Below are 26,286 nucleotides of genomic sequence, written 5' to 3'. Positions count from 1 at the left end.
TCAAGATATGCTGCCTGTTATCAGTGAAGGTCTCCAGGCTTGTCAACCCTTCAAAGTGGCAAATGCTGGCAGTGAGATTTATCTTGTAATTGAGTGAGATCGATTGTAAACTTGTCTGAAATGCACAGCAATTTTCTTATTTCTCACACTGAGATCTGTCCTATAGCACAAACCAAAATGAGTGGGTCTGTCTCCAATTCACCAACTTGGAGACAGCAGAGTGTACCATATACCAAATGCACCAGGGACTTCTTGCACAGTAACTTCCAAACTCACGACCAATACCATCTAGAGGGACAAGGGCAGCAGACACATGGGAACACCACCACCTGGAAGTTCCCCTCCAAGCCACTCACCATCCTGACTTGGAAATATATCACCGTTCCTTCAGTGTCGCTGGGTCAAAATCCTGGAACTCCCTCCCTAACAACACTGTGGGTGTACCTACACTACAGGGTCTGCAGTGGCTCAAGAAGGCAGCTCACCACCACCTTCTCAAGGGCAACTAGGGATGGGCAATACATATTGGGCCTAGCCTGTGATGCTCACAGCCCAGGATCAAATGAGAAAACAGAATTTAGTGTTGCAAATCTTCTTGTTCCTGTCGTGGTTTGAATGGCTTTTTCTGGCTTGGTGCCAGGTGTTCACCCCTGGTTCCTCCACAATCTTGCAGGCCAAGGATCACATGTTCAACAGTATCGGGGTGAGGGGGGCTCTATTTTTACTGTCACAATAAGGTGAGAGAAGTCAAAAGCAGAATAACTGTAAGTACTGGGCTGAAGATGAACAATGATCGAAATCTTACAGTTCACACGGTGTTTGTTGGGTTTCTTTCTCAGAATTTCTTGTTTCATTTTTGCACGGCTGGTTTGGTTGTGCTTTGTAAATATATCCAATCTGCCTCTATCTCACTGTGTTACTGTGGTGGAATTTGAGTCGCATGCTCCATTTGCAAAGTACAATGGCAACAAGGAAGATAAATTAACCCTCTTGTACACATCTGCCTGTAAATCCATCAGTTACACCCCTGGGATCCAGCGCTGAACTTTGAAACATAGTGTTTGGACTGGAGATAAATATCATTGTTAAGTTTTATGGATTAAACAAAATGTCCCTGGCGCAAGTGAGGGCTATTTTTATTACAAATAGTTGTCGGTCCACTGAGCTCATCTGTGGATTTATGCGATCTGGTTTCACTGGAGAAGTGGAAAAATTAAGGATTGCAGTGGACATAGTCCTGGGAGTGGATGGACGCATTTGTGGTAACATTCTTAATCATCTAACTGCACGGCGGAACAGACTCGGAGGGCTGAATGGCCTCCTGCTGTCCCTTTGTTCCCCTGTTCCTAAAAAGCTTCAACGGGAACTGACTCTTCTCATTGTCTATTTAAAAAAAGACAATTGTTGTGATTGATTTATCACGTACCCCACCCCAGTGAGGAGGCAGAATTGAGGAAACAGGGCATTTACTCCTCCCTTATCTCACCAGTGCTGACCAGCGCAGTCAGGCTGTGTGACACGTCTCTGTCACTGACTGCCTCTCCTCGCTTCCCTACATGGGTGAATGCCTACCACCGTTCCCACCAACACCCCCCCCACCCCAACTTGCACATTAGAACCGGGTGGGGATCGGCATCAGACCTTGCCGTACCTGCCCAGTGAACTGGCCATCCAGAGCACCCAGCTCACCCTTTTGCTGCCTCTTAGTTTGGCACTGTTAATCAGGGCCAACAGATGCATACCAAAATCACCACTTGCTGCAGCTAGCTAACACAACCGGGTTCATGTGGAAAAGACATTGTGCTTTGTTTTTGACATTTCCTTTGAACACTTCTCTTTACCAGATGTAAAAATGATGAAAATGGGAAGAAAGTGGCTGTTGGGCTGACAGTCAAGCATCATCCGATTGGGGTAATGAGTCTTTTTTGCTTTCCAGTTGGCGCAGGAAGGCTGTGCGTCACAAGGATGGATGTGTTGGCTGACTGATAGCTGGAGCGTGGGGGATAAGTCATGTGATCAAACCTCCAGGAATACATTTAGTCACAGTTGGCAACCCTAGATCCAGGATGTAAATTAGAACATTCTGATGGGACCTAGGTCATAGCCATGAAAAATATTTACGAGTCCTCTAGATCTGCTTTACTTGTCATTATACAAGTGGGCTTATGCATTCCCCAGTTGTGCAGCATATTGTAGATAAAGCTTGATTGACATTGACTGAAGTCTAACCTCTGATGTGAAGAATTACCTATTCAAACCAGGATTTTTTTTTTTAAATGATCAGATCCATCAGAGAAAGGTTAAGCAGTGTTTTTCCCTGTGTTCATTTGGAAAGTAAACCTGCCACAGAGTGACATGGGAAGCCCCCGACGTTGTGAGAACCCTCTGAGAAAAAAATTGATAAGCAGTGTCGTTTTGTGAGCAGAAAATGCAGGGCAGAGAGCAGATATCACTGGCATAAAATACAGAAAGGATATCACTGGGGTAAAATACAGAGCAGGTATCATTGGAATAAAATACAGAGAAGATATCACTGGCATAAAATACAGAGCAGACAGCAGATACCACTGGGATAAAATACAGAACAGTGAGCAGATATCACTGGGATAAAATGCAGAGAAGATATCACTGGCATAAAATACAGAACAGTGACAAATATCACTGGGATAAAGTACAGAGAAGATATCACTGACATAAAATACAGAGCAGAGAGCAGATATCACTGGGATAAAATACAAAGCAGAGAGCAGATACTACTGGGATAAAATACAGAGAAGATATCACTAGAGTAAAATACAGAACAGGGAACAAAAATCACTGGAGTAAAATACACAGAAGATATTACTGGAATAAAATACAGAGCAGAGAGCAGATATCACTGGGATAAAATACAGGGGAGATATCACTGGGGTAAAATGTAGAGCAGAGAGAATATATCACTGGTATAAAACACAGAGCAGATATCACTAGGGTAAAATACAATGCAGAGAACAAAAATCACTGGGATAAAATACAGAGCAGATATCATTGGAGTAAAATCCAGAGCAGATATAAAAAAATCACTGGGGTAAGATACAGATCTGAGAGAAAAAATCACTGGGATAAAATACAAAGAAGATATCACTGGGGTGAAATGCAGAACAGATATCACTGGGGTAAAATACGATGCAGAGAACAAAAACCATTGGGATAAAATGCAGAACAGATATCATTGGGATGAAATACAGAACAGAGAGCAGATATCACTGGGGTAAAGTACAGCGCAGATATCACTGGGGTGAAATACAGAGCAGAGAGCAGATATCACTGAGATGAAATACAGATGGTGCAAGAAGCCAAAATAAGGATATGAAGAAATTGGAGAAAATAATCTTCAGCAAAAAGGAGAAAAGGGCAAAAACTCTACTACAACTATTTGCAAGAGATAAAAAGGTTTGTTTGAGTGGAAAACAATCCTCCCAGTAGCGTAAATTATTAATAACTCTACTCCAATTTAAGGGGATATTTCAGTATTGGTGAAAAAACAAGTTGTTTATGTGAAGTGATTGTGATTATTAGAGTTTATGGAGTGTGGAGTTATTGAAGCCTGTTCTTTGGTAAATGGAAATGGGGTTTGTGCATATAAAAAATAGAATAACGATGTGTGGGTTACTGCAATTGGACAGAAATATTATTAGCTTTTCTCATAAAATGCAGGGAGTTATTTTTCTTTAGTTACAGACTGTTCCAGTGAATTATAGCCCTGCGCTCTGCTAACTCAGGTTAGCTTTAAGGGCCGAGTGTTAAGACTATCAGGAAGAGTGGCTGGGAGTCTTCAACCTGAGGTCAATTGCATTGAAACAGTTCCATTTAGAATTTTCCACTCGAAGGACTTGCATTTCTATAGCACCTTTCAGAACCCAAAGTGCTTTACAGCCGGTGAAATACTTTCGAAGTGTAGCCACTGCTGTCAACTGGAAAATATGGCAGCCAATTTGCAAACTCCCACAAACAGCAAAGTGCCAATGACCAGACAATCTGTTTCAATTATGCTGACTGAGGGATAAATATTGGCCAGGGAGAACTCTCCAGCTCTTCTTTAAAGTAGTTCTATGGGATCTTTTACACCATCATACAAAATTGACTGAGGGATAAGAAACAGAGAGTAATGGCTAATGGGTATTTTTCAGGCTGGAAGAAGGTTTGTAGTGGAATTCCCCAGGGGTTGGTATTGGGACCCTTGCTTTTTCTGATACTTATAAATGATCTAGATCTTGATGTGCAGGGGACAATTTCAGAGTTTGCAGATGACATAAAACTTGGGAGAATTGTAAATTGTGAGGAGGACAGTGTAGAGCTTCAAAAGGACATTGACACATCGGTGGTGTGGGCAGATAGGTGGTAAATGTAGTTCAATGCGGATAAGTGTGAGGTGATACACTTTGGTACAAAGAACATGGAGAGACAGTATAAAATAAAGGGAACTATTCTAAAGGGTGTGCAGGAGCAGAGAGACCTGAGTGTATATGTACATAAGTCATTAAAGTGGCAGGACAGGTAGAGAGCTGTTTCTAAAGCATACAGTATTCTAGGCTTCATTAGTAGGGACATAGAGCACAAGAGCAAGCAAGTGCTCTTATGATGAGCTTAAGTAAGGCACTGGTTAGACCTCAGCTGGAGTATTGTGTACAGTTCTGGGTGCCACACTATAGGAAGGATGTGAACACATTGGAGAGAGTGTAGAAGAGGTTTACGAGAATGGTTCCAGGGATGAGACACTTCAGTTATGAGGAAAGATTGGAGAAGTTGGGACTGTCTCCCTTGGAGATGGGAAGACTAAGTGGAGACATGATACAAGTTTTAAAAATAATGAGGGGCCTGGACAGAGTAAATGGGGAGAAACTGTTCCCACTCGGAAATGGATTGAGAACCAGAGGGCAGAGTTTTAAAGTGATTTGCGAAAGAAGCAAATGCGAGGTGAGAAAAAACTTTTTCACACAATGAGTAGTTAGGGTCTGGAATGCACGGCCTGGAAGTGTGGTGGAGACAGGTTCAACTGAGGCATTCAAGAGGGCACTGAATGATTATTTAAATAGAAACAGCGGCAGGAGATTGGCACTAAGTTAAAGTACTCAGAGAGCTGGTGCCGACACAATGGGCAAAATAACCTCAATTCTGTGGAAGCAGATGGTGCCTCGGTTTAACGTGAAAGACATCAATCACCTCCACCAGTACAGTACTCCCCCAGTAGGGCACTGGCATGTCAGCCTGGACTTTTGTTCTCAAGCCCTAGAGTGGGATTGGAACCCAGACCCTTGTGATGCAGAGGTAACAGTACTACCAACTGAGCCACAGCTGTCCCATTGCATCACTACATTGGATGTCTCCCGTATACTGTGTATGTTTAAAAGCAAAATACTGCAGATGCTGGAAATCTGAGAAAAAGCCAGAAAATGCTGGAAAAGCTCAGCAGGTCTGACAGCATCTGTGGTGAGAGAAACAGAGTTAACATTTCTAGTCCTTGTGACTCTTCTTCAGAGCTAAAGAGGAGTAGAAATGTGATGGAGTTTATATTGTTTAAGATGGACTGGAACAGGTGGGGCAAAATAGAAGGCCAGGGATAGGTGGGAGCTCAGGAGGGATTGACAAAGACGTCATGGACAGAAGACAAAGGGAGTGTTATTGGTAGTGTTAAAGACTAAAGAAGGTGTTGATAGTGGCATAAAGGTAAGATAACAGAGGGTGTTAATAGCAGAACAAGGACCAGCGCTCTGTGAAAGCACAATACAGAAACAAGTGATAGCTGGCCATTTTGGGGGGCAGGGAGGGAGTGGGGGTTGATAAAAAGGATTAAAAAGTAAAAAAATGAATAAATAAATAAAAATAACTAATACACTAATTTTTTTTTAAATGGATGTAAAGTGCAGTAAGATATTTCTCAAGGTTAAAGCCACCATGTCAGTGTCAATTGTACATGGGTCCATGTATTGTGCATTATGAGCAGCTGTACCATGTGCCCACATATTGCATCTCTTTTTGGTCTGTTCACTTTATGCCCAGTTAAATTTGTTGGGTCAGTAGACATGTGGCTGAGAACTGTGACTCTAGACCATATGGGATCAGACGGGTCCCAGGATCGACTACTTTGTGCTGAGTTAGCTTCTTTCAGGCAGGGTCACTGTGGGTGGGTTGCTGAGGTTATCAATATCAGAGGCAGGAGAAAATAAAAAGGATTAGCTAGAATTGGAAAGTGGATGTAAGGTCAGGACAGACTAGAGTTCAGCTATGACGCTTGCCGGACTGGCGCCTAGTCAACCTGACGCAGGTATAAATGTTCAAATACTTGAAGGGATGCAGGGCAATTCTATAGCTATAGAGTTAGAACTGGTTGCCTTGGAGATGAGAAGGTTGGGAGGAGCTTTGATAGAGGCGTTCAAAATCATGAGGGGCCTGGGCAGAGTGGAAAGGGAGAGACTGTTCCTGCTCATGAAAGGATGGAGAACGAGAGGGCCCAGATTTAGGCCAGGGTTTTACAAGCCCACCGTGGTGTGTCTCCCACCGGTGGATGCGGTGATCCAGTTAAATCTCCATTCAGGACGGTGGGACCGCAGGGTGGGAGGGGCTACAAAACCCTGACCCTAAAGTAATTGGCAAGAGCGACGTGAGGAGAAACTTCTCCACGCAGCAAGTGGTTAAGGTCTGGAATGCCCTGCCCGAGAGCCTGCTGGAGGCAGGTTCAATCGAGTGTTTCAGAAGGGAATTAGGCTGTTATCTGTAGAGGGAGAAAATGCGCAGGGGGAAGGCAGGAGAATGGCACGAGGTGCATTGCTCCTTCGGAGGGCCAGTTCAGACAAGATGGGCCAAATGGCCGCCTCCTACACCCTAGCCGTTCTGTGAGTTTGATTCGGTGATTCATATTCGAATGGAGGCCTGGAAATCAGTGACACGCCCGCATAGAACCAGTGAAGTATGGAAAGAGGCCGTTTGGTCCATCGACTCCATGCTAGCTCTCCGTGGAGCAATCCCGTCATTCCCATTCCCCTCCCATCCCCACCATCCCCATGGCTCTCCGAGCTCATTTCCCTCTCATTCGCCCAGTTTCCTTTCGAAATCGTTCATTGGCTGGGATTTCCTGTGCCCGCCAACGCCGGGCGTGTTCGGTGGCGTGAGCGAGCAATACGGCGCCATCCGCCCCGCGACGGCGTGAAACCAGTTTGCGATTGCCCGCTCAGCCCGCCAACGGTGCACCAAGTCTCCCACCATCAGACGTCGGGAGCCTCATTGTAATAAATCTGCATATTATTGTCGGGCCCGCCCTCCGGGTGAGATCATTCACCCTCCACCTGCAGTGGATGGCCAACCTCTTCTGTGCAGCATTGGCACTGACCACCACTGCCCTCGCCTACCAAGCCTGGTTGGTCACACCACTGCCCATCCTGTGGCCAGAGCAAGGGGGTAGTGGACACCGCAGGGAGCCTCCAAGGCATCCAAAAGGCACCCATTGGACGCGTCACTAAACCTGGGGGGCTACAGGTTGTTTTACCTTTGGTGGACATCTTCCCTGCAGCAGTCCTGGGCTGGAAGCACTGAGAGGTGACGCACGCGTCTGGGCTCTCAATATGGTGCCCGGCATGATGAAGCGGCGAAGCGATAGCGTGGTGGGTGAATGAGAGCCCGCCCACCATGGAAACAGCATGTCTCCCGGGAATGCATGACTAACGCGGCGGGTTTGAGACGATACGGCCTGAAAACCCACCATGGCGGCCGGCAGGTCAAACATCATTTTACCCACCCGCTACCAATCTGGGATGATTCCGCCCCCATTGTCTCTGCTTCCACCACCCTGGTGGGCAGTGAGTTCCAGCCCGTCACCAGTCACTGTGTAAAAAAATGCTCCTCCGCACCTCTTGCCCAAAGCCTTAAATCCGCATCCCCTTGCCCTTATAGCCTCAGCTACAGAAGCTGATTATTCGGCGAACGCGGTGTCCAGGCCAGCGGAGCTGAATTCACATCTGCCTCCCGAAACAGATCCTCCTTTCACAACTTAAAGGTGGCACTCGATCTCAAGGAGGACAGAGAGAACATTTTGGAAAGGTTGGTTCAATAGGCTGCTTTGTCAGAAAGTAAACACATTCGGACTGAGAAAGGTATCCACGGGGGGAAGGAATTTTAAACAAACCTTTGTTGCAACCAGTCAAAGGGGTTGAACAAAAAGAGGAGGCAGCATTCCCTCTCACCCCGCTGTAACAAGAGTTACCTGAGGACACGCAAATCCTGAGTGTTAACATGGCAATCACCTTGTTAAAACCAACTGCTAGTTAAAGAGGTGATGGGCATTAATTATCCCATCTAAACAGAATAAAAAGATACAGCTGGAACACTTTGTGTGGAAGTTACTTGGAAGTCAGTAGCATTGAGGAGTTGTCTTGAAGATAAACCAGTTTGAACCAAAAGACCAGCCTGGATTAATTCTTCCCCCACAACCTCTTATTGTGAGAAACACTGAGGCCCGTTAGATGTCATCCTCGTTTCGAGGGATGGACGATAACAGTCAGCCAATGGGAACAGCCTTTGTTTAACCACCTTACTTAACCTGTCACCATTTTGTACACCTGTATCAAATCCTCTCAATCTCCTTGGCTCCAGGAAGAACAGCCTCAGCTTCTCCAACCTCACCTCCTGGTGAAAATCCCCCCCCCCCCATCCCTGGAAACCTCTGATCGATCTCCTCTGCACCTTCCCAAAGATCTTCACATCCTTCCTAAAGAGACTCTCAGCTTTCTTTACTCTCTGCTCCCAATGTCATGACACCCTACCACCCACCAGCCCCCCGTCCCCTCCACCCTTGACCCCTGTTAGGCCTTTGGTAAATCCTGATCTTCAGGCTAAGACTTTGGTGCCTACATTATCTAGGCCAATGGGTTTTCCCTTTGCCACCAATGGTATTTGCCATGAGGCATTCGAGTGTTCTCCTTAGAGAAGAGGAGCTTTGATCGAGGTGTGCAAAATCATGAAGGGTCAGTATATAGTAGACAGGGAGAAACTGTTCCCATTGGCGGAAGGATCGAGAAGCAAAGGTGACATGAGGGAAAGCTTCTTTATGCAGCGAGTGGTTAAGATCTGATATGCACTGCCTGGGAGGCAGATTCAAGCATAGCTTTCAAAAGGGAATTGGATCATTATCTGAAGACAGAGACTCTTCAAGGTTATGAGAAAAGGGCAATAGAGTGGGACAGCACACACACGATGGGCTGAATGGCTTCCTTCTGTCCTGCAACAGTTTTATGATTCACCATTACAATGACTCATCAGCGTCAGGCTTCACAGCACGTCACTTTTAGGGGGGCTCATAGGCAGGTTGTAAGACGGGTTGGGGGGGAGTTTTCAATGGCTGCAGGGCTGGGGCTTTATTGGGGAAAGGGGGAGAAGTGGCCTCAGGCAAGGGAAGAGGCTGCAGGGCGAGAGCTGAACTGGTGAAGGAGGGTATCCCAGGGTGTGTGTGTGGGGGGCACATGTAGATCTGTGCAAGTGGATTCATGATGGTGAGGGCTGAGGAGGCAGTCTCCAGAGGAGATGAGGCCAGATGGAGATGTGAGTGAGATGCCAATGAACGGCCTTGTGAGTGTGTGAGTTCAGAGTGACGAGATGGTGGCCTTACCCTGGCTGCACAGATGAGATCATTCATCCTCTATCTGCACTGGATGGCCAACCTCTTCTGTGCAGCATTGGCACTGACCACCTCTGCCCTCGCCTACCAAGCCGGAGTGATGAGACTGATGGGCCTCCTGTGGCCAGAGAGGGGGTAGAGGACATCGCGGTGGGCTCCAACAGTGTCCGGAAGATGTCCCAAGGATGTGTCACTTGGCGGCACTTTGATGCCTCTGTGTTGCTTGAGTGGGCAGAGAAGCTAGAGGCCTGACCCCAATCGTATCAATGTGGCTGTGCCTGAACTGTCTCAGCTGCAGAGGAATGGTCACTTCACACAAGGTGTCCCTAATACATGGCCCACCCTACCCCAACGGCAGGCCTAATAATGAGATGCTGATGTACTACAATGAGGTTCTCACTGTCCAATGGCGGGAAACATGGCCCACCGTCGGCAGACCGAGCGGGCGATCGCAAATGGTTTCACACCCGTCATGAAACCGATCGCGCCATATTGCCTTCTCACGCCACCGAACACACCCGACGCCCGGCGGGCACGGAAGACCCCTGCCAGGGAGTTTCCCATCCTCCTCATGACGATTCTTGCTGCCTGTTACATCGCAGCAATGCATTCTGGTTCAACCCATTGGGTTATAGGGAGCGGGTGATCAGCCAGGATTTCCGTCCCTCAGCACCGACCAATCACCTGCCGGCAGTGCGTGTGTGTCTGGCCATTGGGTGAGAATATGGGATCGAGATCATTTGTGAAACATTCCCACCCTCTCCCACCGGGCATCTCCAAACAGAAGCCGGTAACCCCCGACAAACAATGGCCAAGGGGCAAGGCAAACAGCTTCATCAAGAGAAGAGGTGGGGGATGGGAGTGGGTTTGGGTGGGAGATGGCGGGAGTGGGTGGGGGTCGGGGGAGGGGTGAGAAATGGTCGCCATGGTGAAATAAGAAACTTTTTGGAAGCATTGTTTACGATATGTGCTGCCAAACACTATGGGCGGAATCGTCCCCGATTTGCACAAAGTGCAGTAGAGAGCAGGAAAATTGTCCTTTTACCCGCCGGCCGCAACAGTGGGTTTTCACACCATATTGACCCATGCCCGCCTCACTAATTATGCAACAACCGGAAACACGCCGACTCGCTGGCGGGCAGCTTCCAGCTTCCCCGCCACAGCGTTACCTCTCCGCTTCCTCACTCAGAGCGCCATGTTTAAACTGCAGCCCCGTGCACACTTCTCAATGCTTGCAGCCCAGGACTGCTCCAGTGAAGACATGGCCCTCAAAGCCAGGAAGAGTGCAGCCTCCCCAATTCAGTGATGCCCCCCTGGGATGCCTTCTGGACACCACTGGAGCCCGCCGTGATGCCCTCTACTCCAGCTCTGGCCGCAGTCTCATCACTCCGGCTTGGTAGGTGCTGGCAGTGGTGGTCAGTGCCAACGCTGCTCAGAAGAGGTTGGCCATCCAGTGCAGATAGAGGATGAACGATCTCATCCATGCAGCCAGGGTAAGACAACCATCCCATCACTCTAAACTCACCCACTCACAAGCCCATCACACACTCACTGGCATCTCACTCACTGCCAGCTCAAGGGACATCACCACTCACTCTCTCTCACACACACACCCTCACATCTCCATCTGGCCTCATCTCCTCTGGAGACAGCCTCCTCAGCCCTCACCATCTTGAGGCCACTTGCACAGATCAACATGTGCCCCTCACACACACACACCCTGGGATACCCTCCTTCCCCAGTACAGCCCTCCCCCTGCAGCCTCTTCCCTTGCCTGAGGCCACTTCTCCCCCTTTCCCAAGCAAAGCCCTAGCCCCACAGCCATTGAACAACCACCCCGTGCCTTACAGCTGGTGTGATAGGTGCCCATAAGCCCCCCCTAAAAGTAACGTGGTGTGAAGCCTGGCGCGGTTGAGTGTGAGAGCTGCCTGAACAAAGGTGGGCAAACAAACCTCGAAGTCCCGAGTGAAGTGCAGCTCGCCAGGTGCATGTCCCTTATGTACAGGTGTGAAACACGTCGGCGTGACTGGGTGATCCAGCGTTGGGGGGGGTGGGGGATGATTCTGGCGAGCAGGGCTTATAATGAGATGCCAAAGTGTTGAAATGATGCCCCTGACACGAGGCGATGGGAAAAGCAGCCCGCCATTGACAGGTGGAGCGGATGATCGCAAACTGGCTTCGCAATGGCGGGAATCCAATTTTCAGCCCCCCCGCCATTTTGTCCCTGTCCGCCATGATGCCTGGAGCCAGCGGGGCTGTAAAATTCCTGCCTGAGAGTGAACTCGGGCAGCTGCAGGAATTCAGCTCCGGGGCTATGATTCAGAGGCGTTATCTTGTACCGTTCTCAAACCGGTTAGCCCCAGCTTGGCCATCACAATGGTGTCAGCTCTGCATCCACTGCAGACACAACTGGCTCGTTTCTTTGTGCTGAGAACTCTGTGCTCAGCAAATTTCGGTGCCAAAACTGGAGGCTTCTGGCCAGCCAGTCTGCGCCTCAGGCATCTCGGGGAGAAATGGAGAATTTTTTTTTTAACATATTTGGCAGTCTCAGACTTCCTCCTCCAACATATCTGCCATTCCTGTTTCTCAATCCTGAGGAATAATGAAGCTGCAATTTTGCAGCGCTGGCCATTTTGATTTGAAGGTAAGCAGCCTTACACTCACCAGAACCAGAACGGAAGACCGTGTCCATGTCCCTGGTTAAACCCAGAAACCCAGTAATGTATAGGGGCAGCAATCCATTGGGCAGGCAGTGTTAGTGACTGTGCATCATCAGACGTGACTTGACGTAGGGTAGGTAGGGAGAAACTGTTCCCACTGGCAGAAGGGTCAAGACCCGGAGGACACCGATTTTGAGGCGATCGGCAAATGAACCAGAGGTGGCTGAAGGAAACCTTTTTTTCACGCCGCGAGTGGTCAGGGTCTGGAACGCGCTGCCTGAGAGTGTGGTGGAGGCACGGTCAATCGTAGCTTTCAAAAAGGAGATGGATAAGCGCCTGAAGAGAAGAGATTTGCAGGGGCTACAGGGAGAGGGAGGGGGAGTGACACTCGGTGAGCTACCATTCCAGAGAGCCGGCACGGATACGAGAGGCTGAATGGCCTCCTTCTGTGCTGCAACCATTCTATGATTTCAATGGATGTTACAGATCTCTGCAACACTTTTCCTACCTTGATTTTGCTTTCCTTTAGTCGGTGAATCAAGATTAATATTTTCCTTGCTGAAGGGGAGAATGGGGAGAATCCCAAATACATTAAAACAAGTACAAATGAAAGTCAGCGATAGGCACAAGAAGAAATCAAGTGCAGAGCCTCCGCAAGAGTTAAAGCTGTAACTTACAATATCCCTGTAACTAGATTCCTTGGCATTTTAGCCATCGAACACTCAAAGACAGGCAGGGTATCATTTTTCAGAGTTTTACATGCCAGTGCTATCGAGACCATTTGAGAAGCATCTTTGCAATCTGAGACAACTTAGCCTGTTCTACCCCTGTCAATTCCTTTGCTCCCCACTGGGTTTCTTGAGATGTGCTGCCCTCGACCTTGTGAACTGCGTTACCCCTGACCCAGTTCCCGCATCTGTAAACAACCTCGCATAAAGTGGCCCAGAAGTGACAAAGGTCTGTCGCAGACACTTTGGATTGATTATATCACCATGCACCTTTGCTGAACGCAGCACTGGACATTCGAAACCCGGAGTTCACAGTTGGCGACAGTAGCAGGTGAACACTTAATGCTTTCCCATGACGTCCCTTTGAGGAATAATATCCATGGAGACGTCGGTGTCTTTAAACTAAATGCTGTTTACAGCTATTAGGATGAGGCTCATTAGGCTCCCCCTGTGGTAGAATGAGTAAAACATGCCTGCTAGCGGGTCGCAATGCCACACAGTCAAACACACCGGCTCAACCCTATTGCCTGGGCTGCCACCGCCTCAATCTCAGCCGATGGACAACAATCGAAAGCGAAAGAACAAAGGGTCAGGCTTACGTTTATGTAGCGCCTGTCACGACATCAGGGTGTCCCAAAATGCTTTACAGCCAGTGAGGTAGTTTTGCAGGTTAGTCCCTGTTTTCATGTTGGAAATGAGGCAGCCAATTTGCGCACAGCAAGCTCCCACAAACAGCGATGTGATAATGACCCAGATAATTTTTTTTTTGTGATGTCGATTTTTTTTTTGATTCATTTATGGGATGTGGGCGTCGTTGGCTGGGCCAGCATTTATTGCCCATCCCTAGTTGCCCTTGAGAAGGTGGTGGTGAGCTGCCTTCTTGAGCCGCTGCAGTCCCATGTGGTGTAGGTACACCCACAGTGCTGTTAGGGAGGGAGTTCCAGGGTTTTGACCCAGCGACAGTGAAGGAACGGTGATATATTTCCAAGTCAGGATGGTGAATGACTTGGAGGGGAACTTCCAGGCGATGGTGCTCCCATGTATCTGCTGCCCTTGTCCTTCTAGATGGTAGAGACCGTGGAAGGTACTGCCTAAGGTTTACAAGAATGTTGCCAGGGTTAGAAAACGAAGAGAGATTGGATAGGTTGGGGTTATTTTCCTTAGAACAAAGAAGGCTGAGAGGTGACTTGATTGAGGTGTACAAAATTATGAGGGGAATAGATAGAGTGGACAGGATAAAATTGTTTCCCTTGGTGGAGAATTCTAGAACCAGGGGACATAGATTCAAGATAAGTGGCAGAAGGTGTAGGGGGACATGAGGAAGAACTTTTTTACGCAGAGGGTAGTGGGTGTCTGGAATTCACTGCCCAAATTGGTGGTAGAGGCAGAAACTCTAAACCCTTTTAAAAAGTACCTGAATCTGCACCTTAAGTGCTGTAAGCTGCAGGGCTATGGGCCGGGTGCAGGAAGGTGGGGTTAGAAAGGCCACCTGGGTGTCCTCGGGCTGGCGTGGACAAGATGGGCCGAATGGCCTCCTTCTGTGCTGTAACTTTTCTATGGTTCTCTGGTTCTAAGGAGCCTTGGTCAGTTCCTGCAGTGCATCTTGTCGATGGTACACACTGCTGCTACTGTGTGTCGGTGATGAAGAGAGTGAATGTTTGTGGATGTGGTGCCAATCAATCAAGCTGCTTTGTCCTAGATGGTGTCGAGCTTCTTGAGTGTTGTGGGAGCTGCACTCATCCAGGCAATTGGGGAGTATTCCATCACACTCCTGACTTGTGCCTTGTAGATGGTGGACAGGCTCTGGGGAGTCAGGAGGTGAGTTACTCTCCACAGGATTCCCAGCCCCTGACCTGCTCTTGTAGCCACAATATTTAAATGGCTTGTCCAGTTCAGTTTCTCGTCAATGGTAACCCCCAGGATGTTGAAATTTGGGGATTCAGTGATGGTAATGTCATTCAGCATCAAGGGGCAATGGTTAGATTCTCTCTTGTTGGAGATGCCCATAGCCTGGCACCTGCGTGGCACAAATGTTACTTGTCACTTGTCGCTCAAGGGATAAACATTGGCCGAAACACCACAGAACCACCCCACCAGGGAGAAGTCCCCAGCTTTTCCCTGATAGTGCCGAGCATCTTTTACATCCACCTGAGGGAGGAGACGGGGTCTCAGTTCAACATCTCATCCGAATGACAGCACCTCCAACAGTGCAGCACTCCCTCAGTAATGCATTGGATTGTCAGCCTCGATCTCTGAACTCAAGGCTCCGGAGAGCGGGACTTGAAACGACAACTGCCGACTCAGCAGCGAGAGCACTACCCACTGAGTCATGGCTGACAGTGCAGCCAGCAGCAGTGCCGTTTGTTACAGGCAGGGAGACAGAAGGCCAGGCAGTGTGTTCCTGCTGCTCTTTGCTTTCCGCTTCCCACTTTTGGAATGGGTAGCCAAGTGGTTATCAGGTGAACCCACTAAGATTACCCCCTTTGCCCTTTGGACAAAGCAGCAGAGATTCACGGGCCACAGTGCAGCTGTACCTCAACGCCTTCAGTCAGAGTACAGAGAAAGAGATTCAGAAGATTTATTTACCTGGCATTGATGTGGGAATCTGTCGTGTAGAATTTAGCATTGCGACAAAAAGAGAATTTCTCAGTGAAATGTATGGAAAGCCAAACAGATGGGAATAAGGCACCAACACATTGGAGAGGTTTCCAAAGTCATCATAAATCAGGGCTGACACTTAAGCACTTCAGTTCAGCGCAGAATCCACTGGTTACAGACTGGAACCCTCTCCAGCCCACCTGTTCCTTTCAATGATTCATGTAACTTATGGAATTCCTTTCTGCCCTTAGGGCTGGTTCCTTCCAAGCGGTGAAGTCCCTGCATCTCCCTCGGGCTGGTGTCATCGGTAGCAGTGGCCCTTTGAAGGCTGTGGGGGTTTGTCTTGGAGATTTCCCTGGTTCAGTATTCCCAGCAAAAACTGCATACCTAGCTTGTTTGAATGCAACCATGACAACCATGAGTTTATATGTATATGGCGCCCTTTAACTAATTAAATGCCCCAAGGTGCTTCATAGGAGTATTATGAAGATAAGCCTGATGCCGAGGCACAGGAGGAGACATTAGGCCAAATGACCAAACACTTGGTCAAAGACGTAAGTTTGAAGGAGTGTGTTAAAGGATGAAAGAAAGGTAGGGAGGTGGAGAGATTTGGGGAGGGAATGGGGCTGAGGCAGCTGGATGCATTGCGACCAGTGGTGGAGCGATTAAAATTAGGAACTTACAAGAGACCAGGGTTAGAGGAGCACTGGTATCTCGGAGGGTTGTGGGGCTGGAGGAGATTATTTTGGAATATAAAAGCAGGGATGTGCTGCTGAGGCTTTATAAGGCTCTGGTCAGACCACATTTAGAATATTGTGAGCAATTTTGGGCCCCGTATCTCAGGAAGGATGTGCTGGCCCTGGAGAGGGTCCAAAGGAGGTTCACGAGAACAATCCCAGGAATGAAAGGCTTAACATATGAGGAACGTTTGAGGACTCTGGGTCTATACTCGATGGAGTTTAGAAGGATGAGGGGGGATCTGATTGAAACTTACAGAATACTGAAAGGCCTGGATAGAGTGGACGTGGGGAAGATGTTTCCATTAGTAGGAGAGACTAGGACCTGAGGGCACAGCCTCAGAGTAAAGGGAAGACCTTTTAGAACAGAGTTGAGGAGAAACTTCTTTAGCCAGAGAGTGGTGAATCTATGGAATTCATTGCCACAGAAGGCTGTGGAGGCCAGGTCATTGAGTGTATTTAAGACCGAGATAGATAGGTTCTTGATTGGTAAGGGGATAAAAGGTCACGGTGAGAAGGCAAGAGAATGGAGTTGAGAAACTTATCAGCCATGATTGAATGGCGGAGCAGACTCGATGGGCCGAATGGCCTAATTTCTGCTCCTATGTCTTATGATTACAGAGATAAGAAGGGACGAGGCCTTGAAGAGACTTGAAAACAAGTTTGAGAATTTTAAAATCAAGATGTCGCTTGGCTGGGAGGCAATGGCAAGCACGGAGCTGATAGGGCAACAGGGTTGGTTGAGAGTTACTTTGGGCAGCAGAGCTTTGGATGGCATCGAGTTCACGGAGGGCAGTGCATGGGAGACCTGCCAGGAACCGTGTTGGAATAGACAGGTCTAGAGGGGACAAAGGCATGAATGAGGGTTCGAGCTGAGGTGACAGCAAAGTCGGGCGATGTTACAGAGGTGGAAATAGGCGGACTGTGTGACGACACAATTATGAGGGTGGAAGCTCATCTCAGAATCAAATATGGCACCAAGGTTGCGAAACAACTGTCTTAACCTCAGACTGTTGCCAGGGAGAGGGATGGAGTCGGTAGCTAAGGAATGGAGTTTGGGGTGGGGACAGAAAATAATAGCTTCAGTCCTCCTGGTACTTAACCAGAGGAAATTTCTGCTCATCGGATAAGTAGACTTATAATTTAGTGCAGGAGTCAAGAGAGCTGGGTGCCCTCAGCATACCTGTGAAAACGAACACTGTGCTTTTGGATGATGCTGCCAAGGGACAGCATGAGAAATAGAAAGGGGACACAAGAGGTAATGGTGACAGAGAGGGGAGATAAGCCATTGCAATGGATTTTCTGGATACAATTAGATAGCTAAGAATGGAATCAGCTAGGAGCAGCCCCATCCAGCTCGATAACATCTCGGAGAAGTTCTGGGGCAGGATGGCACGATCAACAATGCCAAAGGCTGCAGACAGGTTGTGAAGGCCAAAGAGGCAAAGCTGGCCTTGGTCACACTCACCTGAGATGTCAGTTGTGACTTTGATAAGAGCTGTTCCGATACTGTGGCAGGAACGGAGACCCGACTGGATGGTTTCAAACGTGGAGTTCTTGGAAGGACGGGAGTGGATTTGGGACGCGCCAATCTATTCAAGGCCTTTGTGGGGGGGGAAGGATAGGAGATGAAATGGTAGTTTACAAGGACAGTTATTTTTTTTTGTGAGGAGAGGGGGGGTGACAATAGCAGATCTGACGGAGGGAGGGACAACATCTGAAGAGAGAGAACCATTTACAAGGTCAGCTAACATGGGGCTGCAGGGTCAGCCGGGGAAAATTGTATAGGTTTATTCCTACACACAGCAAACTGACGACCTCCTACTCCTACCAATGCCACAAGACGAATATAAAGTGGTTATCTTAGATGGCGATATTTCCCATATTATAACAGTGGCTACACTCGGAAAAAGTATTTTATTGGCTGCAAAGCAATTTCAGATGGCTTGTGGGTAGTAAAAGACACCATATGGATGAAAATTCTTTCATTCTTGCTTATACCAGAGCTTGGAATGGTTCAAACATACCCCGGTGATGATATTTATAAATTCATTGAGATAAGGTACAACATCTTCCTGGAAACGAACGGTCTCTTAACAGTGCCTTGTGCAACACCCGAGACACGTGAGCTGGTTGTGCAATTTGAATATGTATAAAACGTTGTTGTGGAACCAAGTCTGTCTTTTGGAGTGGGCACAAGATTAGAATGACATGATCCTTTCATGAATCCTCTGAAGTTCATTGTGATTCTATGTAAACACCCTCAGGTCCCAGTGAACAGTAATCCATCACATTTGCATCAGAGTTTGAGTTTCACAACACTAGAGCAACAGACATGCTTATACACATCAAGGTGTTTGAAAGCCATGGCCTGTGAGTTCCTACCTGGCAGCCTTCTATTGTAACCGCATGAGATATTTGCAATTGGAATGCACACTCTATGCTTGGGCACTCAGCCTAGTTGTGCTTGGGGGAAAAAAATCACAAAAAACACTCCAGAATAGAAACAGTCCAACTGGTCTATGCCCACGTTTATGCTGCATATAAGCCTCCTGCTCTACTTCACTCCACCCCCATCTGCATATATCTATCAGCAAGATGCTCGAATGCAGTAACATTTATATCAGCTTCAATAGGTCCAGCTCTACAGCTGCTCCAGCCCCTTGGTGGGGCATTGTTTATTTTACAATGTTACACTTATTAAAAGAAAGATTTGCATTTATAGCACACTTTTCGTGATTGCCGGATGTCTCAAAGCACCTTGCAGGCAATGCAAAACTCTTAGGAGAGTAGTCACAGTTGTAATGTAGGAAATGCAGCAGCCAATTTGTACACAGCAAGCTCCCACAAACAGCAATATGACAATGACCAGACAATCAGTTTCTTTTGTGATGTAGATTAAAGGATAAATATTGGCCAGGACACCGAGGAGAGCCCCCTGCCCTTCTTAAAAGCAGCACCATTCACACTGGCAACATGAGGAAAGTCTTTCTCACACAGCAAGTTGGTGGCATCTGGGATGCACTGCCTGAGAGTGTGGTGGAGGCAGGCTCGACTGTTTCAAAAGGGAACTGGACCATTTTCGAGAAAGGAAAAATTTGCAGGGCTATGGGGAGTGACACTGGGTGAGCTGCTCTTACAGAGAGCCAGCATGGACACAATGGGCCAAATGGCCTCCTCCTGTGTTGTAACCATTCTATGATTCCATGCATCCACCGAGCAGACAGATGGGGCTTCGGTTTAAAGCCTCATCCAAAAGACAGGCACCTCCGGCAGTGCAGCGCACCTACAGGGCTGCACTGGATGCTTCAGCCTTGGGTTTTGTGTCGAAGACCTGGATTGGGACCTGAGCCCAGAATCTCGTGAGTCTGAGGAATGTGTGCTATTGAGCCACAGCTGACAGGCATTATTAAACCGTGACTGATCTGTATCTCAGCTCCATAGCTAACTTTACACAGCTAAAATCTACTCGTTGCAGCCTCGAAAATTTCCATTGACTCAGCATCTTTCAGTAGCGAAACGGTTTGAGTGATGTAATTTGTATCAAATAAAGTTGGTAAGTAAAATGACATCATTATTTTTGCAGCGTGAATAATTAATGATGGCGCATACACTTTCTAACACGGGTTTGATTCCTGGCCTGTACTGAGCTAGCTAATGTTAGCTGGTGGCCAGCAGTAATGGGCACCACTGTTGTCTGAAGAAACCTTGGGCTGAGGGACAAAAGAATCTGGCCGGACTCCTGTCCTGTGGCCTGCTGTCCAGTGAATCCTGGACATCCACATATCGGTGAGGTCAGCGCTGAGCTTGGTTGTGATCTCCGTCCGACTCCCACCAAATCCTCCTATTCAAACCTCACAGATGAAGAGTGGAGACAGAGACTTGGCTATAGGATTGAATGGTGGATCCTCATTGCCTATCCCAGGAGGAAGGTGGTAAATTGGAAGAAAATAGTTTTTAAATAAAACATATCTTTCTAAAGGCTTGTCAGAGCTGCTATTTTAAACAGGTTGAATAGACCAGGGCTTTGCGTATCGTACATGTCTTGCTCCTCAACAACTTAAAAAGCATCTTTAGCGTAATAAAAGTCCAAAGTGCTCCACAAGAGCATTATAAAACAAAAATTTGACACCGAGACACATTAGGAGATATTAGGGCAGATGACAAAAAGCTTGATCAAAGAGATAGGTTTTAAGGAGTGTCTTAGAAGAGGGAAGGGAGATAGAGAGGCAATTAAGTATAGGAAGGAAATTGCAGAGCTTAAAGCCCAGGCAGTTAAAGGCACAGCCGCCAGTACTGGGGAATGATTAAAGTCAAGGATGCACAAGAGGCCAGAATCAGATGAGTACAGATATCTCAGAGGGTTGTGAGGCGATTACAGAGATAGGGAGGGGCAAGAACAGGGTGGATGTTTCATTCCACAAAGACAAGTAGTGAAGGATAGAATTGATGCAAATCCTTACACCCATCTTAACTGTTATTTACAGAGGTACACATTACAAACATACAACTCCTAATCCAGTCCCCACTGTTTCAGTCTGCTCCTGTGCTTAGGAGCACAGTTTATGCCCACCACCTGCATACAATTAAACACAGTTAATCTACAATTAATAGGGGGACCTGACAACAAGGATGAAGATGGGCGGTTTGTGACACTGTGACAGAGATGAGACAGCCTCACAACGTGTCGACACGAAGCTAGAGAAGCTGGACGTCCTTTGGAGGAAACAACAAACTAAAGATAAATATTTAGTGCATGGTAAAGCTTTAAGAGTTTGGATCCATTACAAGATGAGGGCCTTTCAGTGGCCAACATCACGAGCAGACTTTTATTGCGATTTCTTCCAATTATTTGACAACCGAATTGTAAACGCTCCATTAATCAGTACATGGCAGCAGAAATGATAGGGCAACTTTGTACAGCAACAAAATATACCCTCTGGGGTGTGCAGTGTGAGTAAGAACATTACATTTTACAAACACCAACTTTTTAATGTTTGAAAGTAAATGCTTTGCTGAGAAACCCCGGGGGAAATAATTGTGTGTTCTACGCTGTGAAAGCACGAGAGTCGGGAGAATCTACAAACACATACTCTGGAAGGCTGCAGCACTTCAGCACAACACTAGTAAAATGCTCCAATGGCATTCCATCGAATGAACAGGGAAGTGCAGCACAGGCTGATTCAATCCATTTGGATCAAGTGTGTGCCATTATTCACAATTATTCACAGAGCGAAAATAATGGGATAAGGGGCATGCCCTAACTGATGATACTTTACTGAGGAGCAGCTAAAGCTCATCGAATGTAAATGACATTGCTGAAGCTGTTCCTCTTACCCCGCAGTTATTATAGTTAAGTAGATGCTTACAGCCTCTCACAGATTGAAATAGTTCTTCTCTATAATTTTGCATGTGCCAGCTGTCGCACTTATTATACCCCACTATCGTATTTGGTGACTGTGAGTGATTATTCCATTAAGGCTGCGCTGTAGAAGAGCACAAGAGTTAGGAGCAGGAGTAAAACTAAGGTGACCTAAGGTGAAAGGCGAAATGAAGTTAAGGGATAGGTCAGTAGACGTGCAATGGCAGACATTTAAAGAGATATTTCAGAATACTCAGACAAGAAACATTCCAGTGAGGAAGAAAGACTCTAAAGCAAGGACATACTAACATACAAATTAGGAGCAGGAGTAGGCCGCTCAGCCCCTCGAGCCTGCTCTGCCATTCCATAAGATCATGGCTGATCTGAATGTAATCTCAACCCCACATTCCAGCCTACCCCCGATAACCTTTGACCCCTTTGTCTTTCAAGAATCTATCTAGCTCTGCCTCAAAGACTCTGCTCTCACCGCCCTTTAAGGAAGAGAGTTCCAAAGACTCACAACCCTCTGAGAGAAAAAAAATTCTCCTCATTCCTGTCTGAAATGAGTGACCCCTTATTTTTAAACAGTGACTCCTAGTTCTAGATTCTCCCACAAGAGGAAACATCGTCCCCACATCCACTCTGTCAAGTCCCCTCAGGATCTTATAAGATTTCAGTCAAGTTGCCTCTTACTCTTCTAAACTCCAGCAGATACAGGCCTAACCTGTCCAACCTTTCCTCATAAGACATCCCACCCATTCCAGGTATTAGTCTAGTAAACCTTCTCTGAACTCCTTCTGACACATTTACATCCTTCCTTAAGTAAGGAGACCAGTATTGTACATAGTACTCTAAATGTGGTCTCACCTGTGCCCTGTACAACTGAAGCATAACTTCCCTACTTTTGTATTCAATTCCCCTCACAATAAATGATAACATTCTATTAGCTTTCCTAATTACTCGCTGTACCTGCACACTAACCTTTTGTGATTCATGCACTAGGACACCCAGATCCCTCTGCATCTCAGACCTCCCCAATCTCTCACCATTTAGATAATAAGCTTTTTAATTCCACCTGCCGAAATGATTGATTTCACGTTTGCCCATTTGTCAGATCACTATTCATGATCACACCATCCGTGCCTAACTAAAAAAGTGAAAAGTAGTATCAAATTGAAAGAAAAAGCTTATAATTCTGTAATGATGGGTGGCAAGTCAGAAGACTGGACAGGATATACAGAGCAGCAAAGAATGGCTAAATGATTCATAATGAGGGAGAAATTAGAGTATGAGGGAAGGCTAGCTAGGGATGTAAAAACAGATAGTAAGAGTTTCTACTGGTATTTAAAAAGAAAAAGAGTAAGTAAATGAGCGTTGGACATCTAGAGATTGAGAAGGGGGAGTTAATAATGGAAAATAAGGAAATGGCTGATGGACTGAACAGGTATTTTGCATCTGTCTCCACTGTGGAGGATAAAAATAACATCCCAGTAATAACTGTGAATCAAAAGGTGAAAGAGGGGGAGGAACTTAAAACAATTACATTCATCAGGGAAAGGGTACTAACAAAATTATTAGAACTAAAAGCTGACAAGTCCCCAGATCCCGATGGACTTCCTCCTAGGGCCTTAAAAGAAGTGGCTGCTGAGGTGATAGATGCATTGGCTTCAATATTCCAAAATTCCCTAGAATCAAGAAAAGTCCCATCAGATTGGAAAACAGCGAATGTGACTCCTCTATTCAATATAGGAAGGAGAAAGAAAGCAGGAAACTACAGGCCAGTTAGCTTAACATCTGTCATAGGAGAAATGCTGGAATCTATTATTAAGGAGGTTATAGCAGAGCATGTAGAAGATTTCAATGCAATCAGGCAGAGTCAACATGGTTTTGTGAAAGGGAAATCGTGTTTGACTATTTTATTAGAATTCTTTGAGGAAGGAACAAGCAACATGGATTAAGGGGAACCTGTGGATGTGCTGTGCTTAGATTTCCTGAAGCATTTGACAAGGTACCACATCAAAGATCACAAGGCAAAATAAGAGCTCATGGCATAGGGGGTAACATATTAGCATGGATAGAGGTTCGTTAGCTAGCAGGGAACAGAGAGTAGGCATAAATGAGTCTTTTTTAAGTTGGAAAGATGTGACAAGTGGTGTGCCACAGGGATCAGTGCTGGGGGTCTCAACTATTTAAATTTATATCAATGACTTGGATAAAGGGGCCAAATGTATGATTGTTAAGTTTACTGATGGCACAATGATAGGTAGGAAAGTAAGCTGTGAAAAGGACAGAAGGAGTCTGCAAAAGGACATAGATTGGTTAAGTTAGTGGGCAAAATTTTGGCAGACGGAGTATAACGTGGGAAAACATGAACTTGTCCAGTTTGGCAGGATGAATAGAAAGGCAGCATAGTACTTAAATGGAGAGAGGGTGCAGAACTCTGAGGTACAGAGGGATCTGGGTGCCCTGGTACATGAATCACATAAAAGTTAGTATGCAGGTACAGCAGGTGATTAGGAAGGCAAATGGAATGTCATTGTTTTTGCAAGGGGAATGGAATATAAAAGTAGGGATGGTTTTGCTACAGTTGTATAGGGTGTTGGTGAGACCACGGGCAAGATTTTCTGCACCCTCCCACCACCAGGCTCTTCCAGTCTCACCGCAAGTCAATGGACTTCTGGCTGGGGTGTCACCTCACCCACGGCAGGTCCCACCCACAACCGGGCCGTAAAACCCCAGCCCACATCTGGAGTACTGTGCACAGTTTTGGTCTCCTTATTTAAGAATGGATATAAATGCGCTGGAAGCAGTTCAGAGAAGATTCACTTGACTGGTACCTGGGATGAGAGAGTTATCTGAAGAGGAAAAGTTGCACAGGTTGGGCCTGTACCCACTGGAGTTTAGAAGAATGAGAGGTGACCTTATGGAAACATATAAGATCCTGAGGGGACTTGATAGGGTGGATGCTGAAAGGATCTTTCCCATTATGGGAGAATCCAGAACCAGGGGACACAGTTTAAAAATAAGGGGTCTCCCGTGTAAGGCAGAGATAAGACGAATTTTTTTCTCTCAAAGGGTTGCGAATCTTTGGAACTGTCTTTCTCAGAGAGTGGTGGAGGCAGGACTTTGGAATACCTTTAAGGCAGAGGTAGGTCAATTCTTGACTAACAAGGGAGCCTAAGGGGGGGTAGGTGGGAATGTGGAGTTGAGGCCAGAGTCAGGAATGCCATGATCTTATTAAATGGCGGAGCCGGCTCGAGGGGCTGAATGGCCTCCTCCTGCTCCTATGAGTAGACCATTCAGCCCCTCGAGCCTGCCCCGCCATTAAATAAGACCACGGCATTCCTGATTGTGGCCTCAACTCCACATTCGATGAGATCATGTCTGATCTGATTGTGGCCTCAACTTCACTTTCCAATCTGTCCCCCGTAACCCTTGACTATCCAAATTCTATCTAACTCAGCTTTCAATATATCCAATGACCCAGCCTGCACTGCTGTCTGGGGAAGAGAATTCCACAGACTCATGACCCCCTGAGAGAAAAAAAAATGTCACCTCACCTCCGTCTTAGGGAGATCGCTCATTGTTAAACTATGTCCACTAGCTCTAGACTGCCCCATGAGGGGAAACCCCCATTCCAGCACTTCATCCCAGCACAATGGAAACAGAATGCTGATTTCCTTTGCCCCGAATTGCTCACCATGCCCTCACCAACACGCCCCCCACCCCCTTCCTGATGATGCCGATGCCTGTGTGGTGGGCACAGTACCAACTCTGCCAGTTCTGCACCTGCACAGCCCTGTTCCAAGCTGGATAACTAATGGGACGAGGTCCCATAGTTAATGGGTGGAAAATTAGACCAAAGTGCATCTCGCCTCTTCGGTGGGTGATACTGCGAAGACTGATCCTGTTCTCAACCCAGCGTTCGCACGTCCACTTCCACCAGGTGTAGATGACCAGGACAGGTGGGAACCCTGTGTCTGTTTCTTCCCTCCAGTGTCACAAGGCATCATTGCAGTACCTGCACTGTCAACTTAGCCCGGGATCAGCTCAGAGCCAAGAACTGACCAAGGAACACCCCCCCCCCAACCAAACCTGAACCCCACCCCCCCCACCCCCCCGCCCCCCACACCCCCGGGTCTGCGCCATGCAGCAGGGGACCGCACTCTAGCCAAAGTGCCATCAGGAGGAGCCCTTGGCATTAGCCCGAGAGGGGTTCTCTTCATTTCAGAGAGAGGGCAGTGGGTGAGAAAAGGAGATGGCCAGATGCTTCCCTGGAATCCTCCTCGATCATACTCACCTGAAGATAAAAATCTGCTCATGTTTGCATTAGGAAGTCAACATGCTTTCCACCTCCCAAAGGAAGCCCCTGTAACAAGGCAGAGTAAACTGCTCAGAGAGTGATCAGGCTATGGTTTATTGGCGGTGATCTCGGACAAGCTGGGTCCAACAGACTCCAAAGTCTCACATGCACAAAAAATGGCCAGTCGCTTGTTAGTACAGAATCTGAAAATTGCTGGAAAGAGAGACAAGTTGCCGAAGCTTCTCATCTTGG

Source organism: Carcharodon carcharias, chromosome 12, assembly GCF_017639515.1.
Source record: "Carcharodon carcharias isolate sCarCar2 chromosome 12, sCarCar2.pri, whole genome shotgun sequence".
NCBI classification, from domain to species: domain Eukaryota; kingdom Metazoa; phylum Chordata; class Chondrichthyes; order Lamniformes; family Lamnidae; genus Carcharodon; species Carcharodon carcharias.
This window is presented reverse-complemented; position numbering follows the sequence as displayed.